Source organism: Rhea americana, unplaced genomic scaffold (assembly GCF_003343005.1).
Source record: "Rhea americana isolate MKP2758 unplaced genomic scaffold, rheAme1 scaffold_165, whole genome shotgun sequence".
In the NCBI taxonomy this organism is placed as follows: Eukaryota; Metazoa; Chordata; class Aves; order Rheiformes; family Rheidae; genus Rhea; species Rhea americana.
The window spans coordinates 2,060,068-2,072,377 of NW_028185761.1; positions in this window are offsets into that span (position 1 = coordinate 2,060,068).

The window sequence follows — 12,310 nt, forward strand, 5'->3', positions numbered from 1 at the left end:
ACGCTGGGTTAGGATGTAAGAGGATGCAATGTCCTGGCCTTTCGTAAGGCATCAATTAAGAATGTTATGAAAAATGCCACCAAAGGTTCATGCTAGTAACTAGCCAGGGCTGAGACATGGGCTCAGACATTGGCCAATGATGGTCCAGGCTGTTTGACTCTCATCACGTTTCCAGTTGGTGGCCTGCAGAAGCTCAGCTGGTGACACACTCCAAAACTAATCCAAAAAGACAGAGTTAAGCTGCTCCATGGACTAGCCTCCGAAGCAAGCCCTGCCAGCCCTCCTGTCGCCAGGCATCGCCAAACCCAACCCGCCCCTACGTTCCCCACACTGCCCGCAGCTGTGTACCAGCCATGTAAGGCTTCAGCTCTGCCACCACCCAGCTGGACAGACGCATTTTGTCTCATGACCACCATTCACAGTCTCAGCCCCTGATTAAGGAATTTTGTTCTGGAATGCTCAGTGGCCATGGTTTCGTTGTGGCATCTGAGCTACCAGTAGACCAAGGAGATGGGAATAAGGAAAGAAAGATGCTCTAAGGTACTCAGCCTCATTTCCCCCGACACTGCACTGGCTTTCTCGAAGCTCTTTGATGCCCCAGAGCCTGCTGCATGCACTCAACTGCAGGACCATCCCCTGGGATCATAAGGGGATGATGCCTGTAAATGGACATGTCTCCCTTGGCAATATTTCCAAAGGCAAGGAGCCAGCCTGAGCTCACCCCCAGGTGTTGGTGGGAGGCAAGGATGCTCCCCAGAGATGTTTCCGTTTCTCCCAACCCAGGGGAAGGATTTCTTCTCTGACTCCCAAGGAGCTGTAGAGGATTAACTCAGACTACTAGGCTAGGATAGGATTACCCTGGGCAATTATATATGCCCTGAGGCTAGGAATTTCCATAGGAGCTAGTCATCTTGGGTTTCCTCTGCTGCCAGGGAGAGGAAGGCACTCCAAGGAGCAACTTGTCTTCTCTTGTGGACATCTGGTAGACAGTGAGCCCCTCCACTGGCTCTACAGGGAGCCCAGGGCAACCAAGTCTGACAGAGTCACCTACACTGGTGGCATCTCCATCTGGGTAGATGTCTGAACTCCTGTGGGGCACACAGATAGGATCAGATAAGGTATAGAAAAGGAACCCATGGAGGTCTTCAGTCTAACTGCCTGCTCAGAGCAGGGCTAGCTCCAAAGCTAGATCAGATTCTTCACACTACAACTGCAGCACAGCTCACCTCATCCCAGAGTGGCATCTCAAGGGTCCAGGGGATGCATGGCCCAGAAATGCCTGTTTCTCCCCATCAACTTTAGAGAAATCCTGGGCTGGTCAGTTGAGGAACTGTTAGATGAGATGAATCACCTCCAAAAAGCCCCTCCAAAGCACCTCATGGGGCTTTACTCTCTGCAGGATACCTGATACTCAAATGTCTCACCCCTCCAGAACCCCTCAGGATTAGCTCTCAAGGTTGTGACTTAAAAATAACTGACTGGGGGCAGGGGTTGCATTGCTGTCATTGCAGTGTCACTAAAATCGGCTACAGCTTCTCCAAACCCAGTGTGTTGGTAAGCCCTCGACAAGCACACTGACACACACCAATGTCCGTGCAAACCCAGCTCCTTTCCGGCAGTATGCTCTCATCCCTGCACTCTTGCCAGGTGCTCTGTGAAGGCAGCCAAAGAGCCACAGGGCTTTGCCAAGGAAATGCTGAAGGCCATGGAGCAACTCTCCAGCTCCTTCCCCATCTGCTCTTCATTAGGCAAATCAGATGTGCGCATCCAGCTGGGTGGTCTGAGCTCTGAAATCTGCTGTCGGAGGTCTGYGGCTGGCTCCCAGGGTAATGTGCACAGACCAATCTTCCTGACGTTTYCAACAGCCCTAGCTTTGCCGCACTGAAATAGAAAGCAATGACGCTGCTTTCGCGGAACGTCACGAATTGTTCGGCTCCTCCTCAGAGCAGCTGTCCTGTGAARAGGCATCACGGATCTGGACGGACGAGTGACTGCGACCCTCCTCACTGGGCTGTGGGCAGGTTCCCAGGGCCCAGGCTCCATCTTATAATTAATACCCAACCAGTCTGAGCCTCGTCCAGACTTTCTGGGATCATTTTCATCATAGAAATTCGTCATCTCCTCGCAGGCAACACATCCCAGGTGCTGCAACCCAGGCTTTCGATCTTCAGACACCTCACTAGAGAGGTAGGTCTCTCCTCTCTACAGCACAAAGTCTTGAGGAAGAACAACCCCTCATAGCATAGAAATCCTCCCATCTCCAAAATATTTCCCTTTTTTGTCTCAATATGGAAATGACTCCTAACATGGCAATTTTCCAAGCATCTCAAGAATTAAACTGAGTAGAAATTTGATGCAAAGATAGACTTAAAACAGCTGTTCTTCTTGGTGGTTGCCCATAGATGGAGGAAGAGAGCTTCACTCTTCAGGATCTCTCCTTTGGAGATCCAGCTGAGGAGGATGTGCTGTGTTTTGGGGCTGTCTTCCTCCTCTTCTACCTGGTCTGTGTGATTTAATGCCTGCCTTGGGGAAGGACGTTGGCCATGGCTGTCATGACTCCTAGTACCCAGCACAATGTGAACGCACAAGGCAGAAATGGTCTCTCCAGGAGCCCACATACCCTCTTAAGAGATTCCCAAGAAGGAGATGTCTAGGGGGAGAACAAGTGAAAATGGTGCTGGCGATGGTGTCAAGGTTTAATCTGGAGATTCAYGGATCAGTGCTGGAGCCAGGTCCTCACTGGGGTGGGTGTGAGTACAGCCAGAGACATTGGCTCTAAATTTTGTCCTTCGAGCTGAGAGACAAGGAGGTTCAGTCCTGCTAGGTTAACAACTGCAGCGAGGTTGGATTTGTTGGAGAGAGATTTCCCCCAACTAGTCATTCCGCAGCTTGCAGACTAACATTTTTKGGGGATGGAGATCATTTTAGGGGAATAGTTAAACTCCCAGAACAACTGGAAGTGTGGAGCTTTTCATTCAAAATTAAATGGCTTGTTTGGGAAATGCAGAAGTATTTCCTTTTCTTCTTTTCTAATGGAAAGCATTTGATTTTTCATTTCAAAGGGACATCTTTTTAATGAAGAAATGGCTCATTTCTTAGAGAAAGAAAAACAAAATAAGAAAGGGTTAAAGAATCTGACAGAAAATATCTGCTTTGACCTCCCTTTGACCTGGATAATTCTTTCCTTCCAAATTTTGGTTCAGCCACCCAGTCAAAAAATGCCTTCTCTGCCAGACTCACCACTCAGGCCTGCTTTGTGGGTTTTGTCTGGTTGTGAATTAATGTGATTATTGTGAAACTGGTGGACACACACTGGACGTAAACGCTGTGTGGGAGGAGAAATCAATTACTGGACTGTGAGAAGTTTGATTTAGTAGAAAAATAACAAGAGAAAGATTTTGTTGCTTCATTAGCCTGCAGATAAAGCCCTCACAAAAGCAATGCATTTGGCCAGTAGCAAGAGATAAATTAATTTCTGGAGAAAGCAAATGTTTACCCTGAATGGTACAAACTGCCCCCAGCTAATCTCAAGTTTAATGAATAGCATGATTTAATAACACTAAAAAGGGCTTCTTTGCGAGTGCTCAAACCAAGATCCCAAGGAGAGGTTAGTGTGCATCGAACAGCTACGCCTGGTTACCACTATCCTACCTGCTGATGAGTTTTATACGAGTAYCCAGGGCCTGCAGGTGCTGTTGCATGGCCTCTGCTTCCTGCACTTGACAAGATGCTCCCACCCAATATCTGCATCTCCTCATTTTGGGGCTTGTTACAGCTCCAGCCCATCTCCCTGTAGGACAGCAGGTTGGGAAAGGCTCATGGGACACCCTGGCACCTCGTTGCAAGGTAGTTCAACGCGGTTGAATGGTTTTTTGCCATTCTCTTGCCCAGATACTCAGTATCGCGAAGTTCTGCAGCTCTTCACAGAGGGCTTTGGTTCCTCTTGTTTGTTTTTATGCTTTTAGCAAGTTGTTCTCCAAAATCTTTCTTGCCCACTCCAACAGGTTTGTACATTTAGCTTGCAGTGTCCATGATCTTTTTCGTATCTGCCCTGTTGGACACAATGTGGACTTCCTGGAGGAAATTTTCTTTCTTTAAATGACTTTCTTTACTCTGCTGTTTAACTCTGCCCACCCTGGGGAACCTTTCTAAAGCCTTTTTGAATCAGTGCTTTGCATTTGCTCTGACTGTCTGAGCTGGCATCTTCAGGCTGCTTCTACTCCATCTGCAAACATTTAACCCTTGTGTTCAATCATTTCCCTTTGAGGAGCTTCCTCATTCCTCTGCAATTTCCCTTTTCTTTTTGCAATTAAACACTGCAGTACTGTTCGTTCTTTTTTTTCCTTGCATTACTCCTGCAAATACTTCACAGTCACTGAGCCTCTTCTGCTCTATTGGAATTACTTACTAACCACGGCCAGGGCACCGGTTCAAACACCAGCAGGGTTTTGGATGACACCAGTTTGAACCCTTCAGGATAATGCCCAGGCATGGTCAACCCCATAGGTTGGCCATATGACCATCCTCTCCAAGGATGGAGCACACGTTCAGGGCTAAACTAGGGATTTCAGGACCTTAAAGGGTTTATAAGGGTTTAGCCATTAGAGACCCCTCCAAGGGAAAGCCCACAGCATCTTACAGCAGACTCATCCAGTGGACCAACTCTGCCTGTGATTGTCTTGAGGAAAACAGATATGATTTTGTCTCAAAAGCAAAAACTATCAAAGAAAATACTTTCATTCAGAAAAAATACAGCCTACGCCATCCCTGGCTGGGGCATGATCTCACCACGGTCAGCATCTTCCCAAGGCAAGACCGGAGGAGACAGTAAGAGCTCGGTTGAATGGGTTGTCCTGGGAGACTTTCCCAAACATGTGACAACAAGTTCTCCTGCAAAACCCAAGGGTGTGACCCTGATAACTAAAGACCCACATATCAGAGCTGGTGGGAACCAAAGGGTAATGCAGGCAGGAAGAAATTTCCATGGACATTTCTTGGCCAGGACCCAGGGTTTTGACCTGATGTTGTGGTCACCATGCTTGGGACAACAGTACCCTCTGGCCGCACTTCTCCAGGGACGATCTCTCCCTATTGTTACTCCTGCCAGCAGACTCCTGGCATGCAATGATTTTCCCGACACRTAGCCTCAGTCTAATTAGTCCGAGAGGAATATTTGTTCTAACTTTGCCCAGACAGAAGCCCAGACCAACTGGCCATGAGCCAGGAACTTAACTTCCCATTTTGAGCCCTGGAGAGTCTCAGTTTAGACTTTTGTAGCATAACAAACACCCTGCCCTGACTGGCGACTCTGTCCATCATGTCTTGGCTGCTCAGGGCTTGGCAGCAGCAACAGGAGCTCATGCCTGTTTGCTCCAGAAGAAGAGAAATATGATGCTAAGGAGAAGCATCCATAACTTCTAGTGGTCCAGGACTTACAACACAACTCAGCTTGACCGTACATTTGCACCCCTAAGCTAAGTTATAGCCCTTTCTTCCAGGAAAGGTTGAAGTCTGGCTTGGCAGCATCTGGATTGCAGATCCCAGATAGTCTGGTACGTGGTGCAGAGCTGGAGAAAAACAGGTGTTTGTGTCTTTACTGCATCCTCACGCTCTTTCTTAGCCAAGATGACCTTTTTGACTCCCATTCTGACTGCTGTTGGTTTCATACCCCTGCAGCAAGCCAAGAAAGCAATTTGATGRTTGCATGTATAATGCAGCAGCCGTGCTGGGAGAAAGGAGCAAACCCAGGGTTGTAAAAGCATTGGCTCGTGTGGCTACAACTAAAACCCTCCTCCTGGTGCAAAAAGTGTTCTGGGAAACGGCAAACACCCCTGGCGTGCAGCCAGCCTGCATGTATTTCTTAGCAGGCTCAGTTCTGAGGGTCCCTGTGCTATGTGGCTATCTCAGGGGTCCAGAGCTGAACCCCCTTTTCTAAGCATTTGGCTTCCAGACTTGGCAGAGAATAGAGTGTGGGAGCCCTCCCTCCCCTAAAACTGCCTTCCCTGCCRGCAGCCTGTCTCCTTGCTGTTGTCCTGGGTGGCTGCAGGTTTTGAATGCAATCCAGACAGAAAGCAAAAATGGAAACTCCCCAGGGCAGCCTGGACATGGAGGGGCAGGAGAGATCTGTCGGATGGAAAGGGAACAGCTTCTGATCTCTTGGCRGTTTTGAGCTGGCTCTTCCCATCTGGCTACAGACCAAGCAGCCTGGGCTTTGTGTCTGAGTAGTCACAGGGACAACCAGGACACAAAGCCAAGGGCAGCCTGACTTTGTGGGCTAGCCCTAAAGCACTGTCCAGGTTTGTGTGTCTCCCCAGGCTCTTCTCCTCAAGCAGGGTCATTGCAGACACAGGTAAAGGCAGAAAGAGCTTCAGGAATAGAATAGATAGGATGAAACTCTGATTCCCAGCTCCACCATCCCATCTTCCTCCTTATAGTCAAGACAAGTATGATGGCAAAGATGACATGKAATAAAGTAAATTGCAGTCAAGCGATGTCTGGGGAGGAGAGATTACTTCCTCTTCCTCCAAGGAGCTCAGCTCAGTGGTGAAGTCGTAAGAGGGGAGGGCAGGGTCTCTACCCAGCTGGATAGCTCTGTGTTCTGCGGGAGAAGGCTTCCTTGTGGGAGCATGAAAGGACAATTACTTGGCTTTGCTTGTATTTCTGCCTGTTTGCATGCAGTATTTCTAAGGCGCTGGTATTTCCCCAGTGCTCCCACTGTCCTAGATCGTGGGAGGTCACTGTAATTCAGCAGTAGGCAGCAAAGAGCTCTGTATAGTCCCAGTCCTTGACCTCAAATATTCAGTAGTCTCTAGCTGATACACTTTGTGATCTTAAGAGCTTGAAGCTAAGCTTGCGTTGTCTATCGAAAACAAGCCCATGTTGGAGGAGTTGACAAACCACACAAGATCCTTCTCGATCCAAAGGGAAAAAGGAAGCAGGCTCATCCCCAGGGATGTCTAGAGCTGCTTAGCACAAACATAACAGCTCGACCAGGATGCAAAGAGCAATGTTTAAATTGAAAGAGATAGATAGGGAGGGAGGAGAGAAATGTTTGCATCAGTTGGGCCTCCCATGGCCTGTCTCTCTCTCCTGCTCTAAGTATTCTGCAGCTGTACAGACACTTGGAGAGATCTTCCAGCCAGCTAAAGATGCTGTAGAGAGATGGAGAAACACGTCCAAGCAGGTCATAAAGACTTTATGCATCACTCTTCGGAGCAGTGGTCACCTGCAGCTCTCTCTAGATGAGGACATGGGAGCTATTTCTGGTCCTTGGATGAATTTTTAGCCAGCTATGCTACTGACATACCCTCAGGGCTACCTCTGCAAAGGAGGCTCCTTCTCCACTCTTACATGCTTTGCTCCAAACACCACAAAGCAAGCAGGACCCATGTGAGAGCTGAGGTCCCTGTGGTTGTGTGGTCAGTGCCTACACGCAGGGCACAGCACGTCCTACCATGCACACACACCGCTGTCCTGTTTGCAAAAGCAGCCAGCCCTATTARAGGGCTGTTTTTGCCTTTTCTGACTTCCTTGGACCACTTGCTCTCAGTTCCCAGTGGAGCTCCTGAACCAAGGTGCTGGGACAGAGTTATTTAGAGCAGTGACTTTTTATGCCCCAGGGATGCAAAGGGCAGCAGACCAAAGCAAATTACTTTGAACCTGCAGGTTCGGGGAGGCTGGCAAACCTGGACAGAGTGAAATCATTTATTATACTGATACGTATCATTTAACTCCTGGGGCACTAGACTCTGTCGTACTAGTTCTACCCAAATTCACACCACACCCCCTCATCTGCATGCTATAAAGTSTCCGTACACATGGCTGAATGGATCTAACACAGGACAGCAATGACCAGACACAGCTATGTTTTGGTGTTTCCAAGGGAGGAAGAGAACGGCCTCTAATCCCAGTGCTGCCGGGTGGAGAAGGGGTCTTTGATTTCCAGCCAGGCTCTTAGATCATCTCCCAACCAGGCAGTTTTGCCAGCTGCTGCTGTCCTGGCAAGGAACTGATCAGCAGCAGGTAGATCCAAGGGAAAAAGCTCTGCGTTTCAGTGTGTTGTCAACACTGTGATTTTATCCTGAATGTCATTATAACAGTCAGGCAAAACTCCCACCTTGCATAGGAGAAAAATGTGTTTCCAGCTATCATAGTGGTGGAGAAAGACCTGGAAACCCCAGACCAATTCCTCCTAGCACAAAGACCTAAACAGCAGCAATGAGATTTCTTCTGAGCAGATTTATCTCCCTGGCCTAGCCTTGTGATTTTGGACCTGGCRGTGACCCCAAGGCTGGCAGCGTGTGTGCTTCCCCTATCTCTGGCACATCCCATGGTCACTCAGCCCCGCATGCGCCTTTATGGAGCTGAAATGTTTCCTTGCTTTGCAGCCCGGTGGGGTTGCCAAAGCCCATCCTCCAGAGCCGAAGAGTCATTGCCTCATGCACATTATCTCAGCCCAGCTCTCTGCATCTGTACCAGGCTTTATCTCCCTCCAAACAGCATATCCATGGCACTTACAAACTGGGAGCACGCCCCTTCTCTGCCAGCCAGTTTTGCAGGCTGCATTAATGTGATGGAGTGAATGAGGGACTTGGGGCAGGAAAAAGAAGATTATTCCCTGTTGCCTCTATTTTTTTGCCATTTCTCTTTGCACTGCCATGACCCAAAGAAGATTTTGGAGTTTTTTTCTGTTCAGTTTTGCAGTGTGGGGTTGCTGTTGCTTTGAGAGCATACTAGGGGAAGGATGTGCTTGGAAAAACATAACTGAGTCTACTTGCATGGCCCTGGGCAAAGCTACTCAGTCTGTGCTCAGCCTTTGGGCTAACAGGCATTTAGGGTCTCCCAGGCGTTGGTAACAGCATTAAAGGCAATCAGGTGCTCTGATATTGCAGCTTAAAAGATGGGATCGTTAAGAATATGAGTCTGTGTCTTGTCCAGTATCAATTACAGAGGTTGCAGAAAGGACATTTGGCTCTTCTCTTGCATTGGTTGCAGAATATTTTATCAGCCAGGCGAGACTCTTGTCTCTCTGGTTTTATAGATGCAGAGATCAAGGCACCTGGGGGGAGGAATGCTGCAGGTTTCCAAGCAGATTGATTGCAGAGCCAGGCCCAGGAGCTACTTGAAGGCAAAGCTGGGGCCAGGCCAGYATGAATAAACCAGAAAGTTTCCTTCCTCCCCTGCTGCCAGCTGGGCTCAGAGGCAATGGGGAGCAAGGCAGCAACGACTCCAAACAGGCCCGCATGAATGCACAGGCGAGGACAGAGCAAGCTTGGGGCTTGGCACATGAGTTGAGCCAGGCAGGGTAAGGCCCATGCCCTATTGATCGTCTAAACCAGCCCCTCTCCCTAGGCTGGATGCTGGGGAACCAAGCACACCAGGGAGCTGCAGTCCCATATAGACCCTGAACAAATCACTGCAGCTCTCATCTCAGACTCTCTAAAAAAAAAAAAAAAAAAAAAAAGGAGCTAGAGACACAGGAGAAGATAAAATAACGCAGAGTAACACACCTGTGCTTAAAATACAGCAGTGACCCAGCAGTCACAAAGGTGATGAATGTCCAACAAGCCTTTAAAGGCTTTGCCTTAACTCCACAAAGGGCTGCTAGCTGTCTGAGTAGGACCAGCTGGTTGTGTTTGCTCCATAGCCACCTCGAACCTTCTCTCTTGACGTGCCGTTTTACCATTATTGCAGCTTTTATGGGCTTATTTGCTGCATTCCTGTGGCAGAAGTGCCTGGCTGTGTGCATGCACACCCATGTGTATGTTTGGGAGCTTGCTGCTGGACTTGTGCTTGCTCCCAACCTTAGTCTGAGGCTTATTAACGTAAAAGCCCCAGGGTAGACACTGGCAATGAGTTCAGCTGTGGGTTCCTCTTGAATTGAACCAGCGGCAGCACCAGATGGTCTGGTCAGCTGCAGAGGATGGTAATTCTTGGGGGTTTCAATTCTCAAATCAGGAGGCAGTTTGCACACATTTTAGGCTGGATCCAAGAGGAATGGATGTGAGGTGCATGAAGGGAAGCCCTGCTAAAAGAGAGGGACCTTCAGCCCCTTGCGTGCAAAGCAATGCACGGCGCCAGGGTTGCAGCTTTGCTTGAGTTGCTCTCTTTGCTTATCTGCAGTGGGTGAAAGGTGCAAGATGTCACTGGACATGTTGAGCAAAACAGTCGTGGAGAGGCAGCACAGACTGGAGTCGATGAATGGTGAGAACAACACTGTTTGGACTAAACAGGAGACAGATTAGAGCTGTTCAAGGCCCTGAGAAGGCCGGTCTCACTCTGGTAGGAGCAAGGCRGGAGAGCACAGTGCTGAGAGCTGAGGGCCCGGTTCTGACATCCCACAGTAGGACGGGGGCCAGTTGCCTGGGATCTGCTCTGCCTGATAYTGCTATTGGCCAGAGGCCAAGGACCAAGCATGCGTTTTGGCTGTAGTTGCTGAACATCTAGTGATTTTTAGCATTCTTGTGATGGCCTGAGAGCCCCACCAAACCTTTAYCATCAGGAAGAGCTGAGCATTGCCCTTTGAGAACCAGGTCCCTGATGGGGCTCTGCATCCCCCAAATTTGCATCCAGGAGCTAATGTGCTGGAGGCATGAGACATCCATGGAAGGGAAATAGGTAGCCTCTTCTTGCAGTGAATCTCCCTGCAGCCTTCACCTCTGCCACATCCCTGGTCAATTAACCAGCCCTGCCTGAGCAGAGAGTTGGTCTAGATGATCTCCAGAGGGCTTGCCAGCCTGAGTAATTCTGTGATTATGATTTACTTAAGTCAGTACTTTCTTTCCAACCTCTATTTCATTTGTTCTTCTGCCAAACCAGCCTTAGCTCCATCCTTCATGTAAGCCATCAGACTTCAAATTCAGGAGTTACCTTGGTTCAACTAGAGAGGCTATTGCCATTAATAATAGCAGYCACTGAGATGGCATAGCCTGGGGAGGAACTGTCTAAAGCAAAGCARGCACGACAAATGTACTTCTGTGTATTATGGATGAAGCTCCAGATTCATCCTCATCYCACTTTCCGTGAGTATGAAATGACTGAATATTCTCCAGAACAGCGCTTATGGGAATTATAACTTAACTCTCTTGAAAGCCTCGAGTTTGATGTTTTCCACAGCCTGGCCTGGATAACATATTTAAGCTGACTGGGATACTGAACCTGACTTGGATAAATGTCGATCCCTCTCCCAGAGGAAGGTGGGTTCATCTATCTTAATTTCAGCAGGTAAATGTCAACCCAGACTGTGAGCCGGGCCTCCAGGGTTGGAGAGAAGGACAATTCAAAGGATGACAGATCCCATCTCCAGAGAGAYAAGGTGAGTTGCTCTCTAGAGTTTTCTGATTTTCCCCATCATCTAGAAGAAGCCTTGAGACTCACATATGGGCGCTTTAAAACATGGCTGGCCTCATCAGATCAAAATGAGGTATCTAGGATATATGTCCATCTGATGTAGCTACCTGGACTCTCCATGAAGTAGGTTCTTCCAGGTGTTGTTCATCCTTCCCAAAGCAGCTCAGAGCCCATGCTGAGCCTGGGCCACCTCTCCAAACCTGGCATGTATCCACTGTACGCAGGCCCATCTCTAACCAGAGAAGGCAGTAATTTCCCCCCTGTGGTGATCTTGGCAACTAGTCACTGTGCCCAGATGTTTGTCAGGCAGCAACTCCCTCGCCTCCTCTGCTCTACAAGAATGCTGACATCTCCTTCAGCTGCGTTAACATCTGGGCTTTGCTCTCCTGGAGGGACATCCAAATCTGAGGACAGAAGTTCATTCACTTCAGCGTGAGCTTTTAATCTCTGATCTAAGGACTACCACGTAGCGCACGTCTTCTACAGCAAGTCTGGACATTGACAGAGATTTACTGGGGAATGAGTGGGGAGGAAGGACTGAAGGAGGCTGTTGTTTGGCTATCAGCACTACCCTGTGCCACAGGTATCACGAGGGACCACAGCTGCCTAACTCACCCTGTCCACAGCAGKGCTCCCCACATGAAGTGAAGCAGGTCTACCAGAAGGGGCTGCARGGGACTGCTCAAAATACTGTGTGGTAGGTAGGAGAAAGACTCATGTAAGGTCTTAGAAAGGGTTGACATTAACAGCAAGCAGCAAAGAACACCATTAGTAGTGTCACTTGAGGGAGTTTGTCCTCCTGAGTTTACCTGCTAGCAAGTGAGTCTTATTCCTAGGGAAATTTGGAGTTATTTTCTCCTGCAAAACCATGATTTCTAGTATGTCTCTTGGAGAGGCCAATAACATCAAGAGARAAGCTGCAAACTATGTCTTGTGCAAGCAGGTGTCCAGCTCTCAGGGG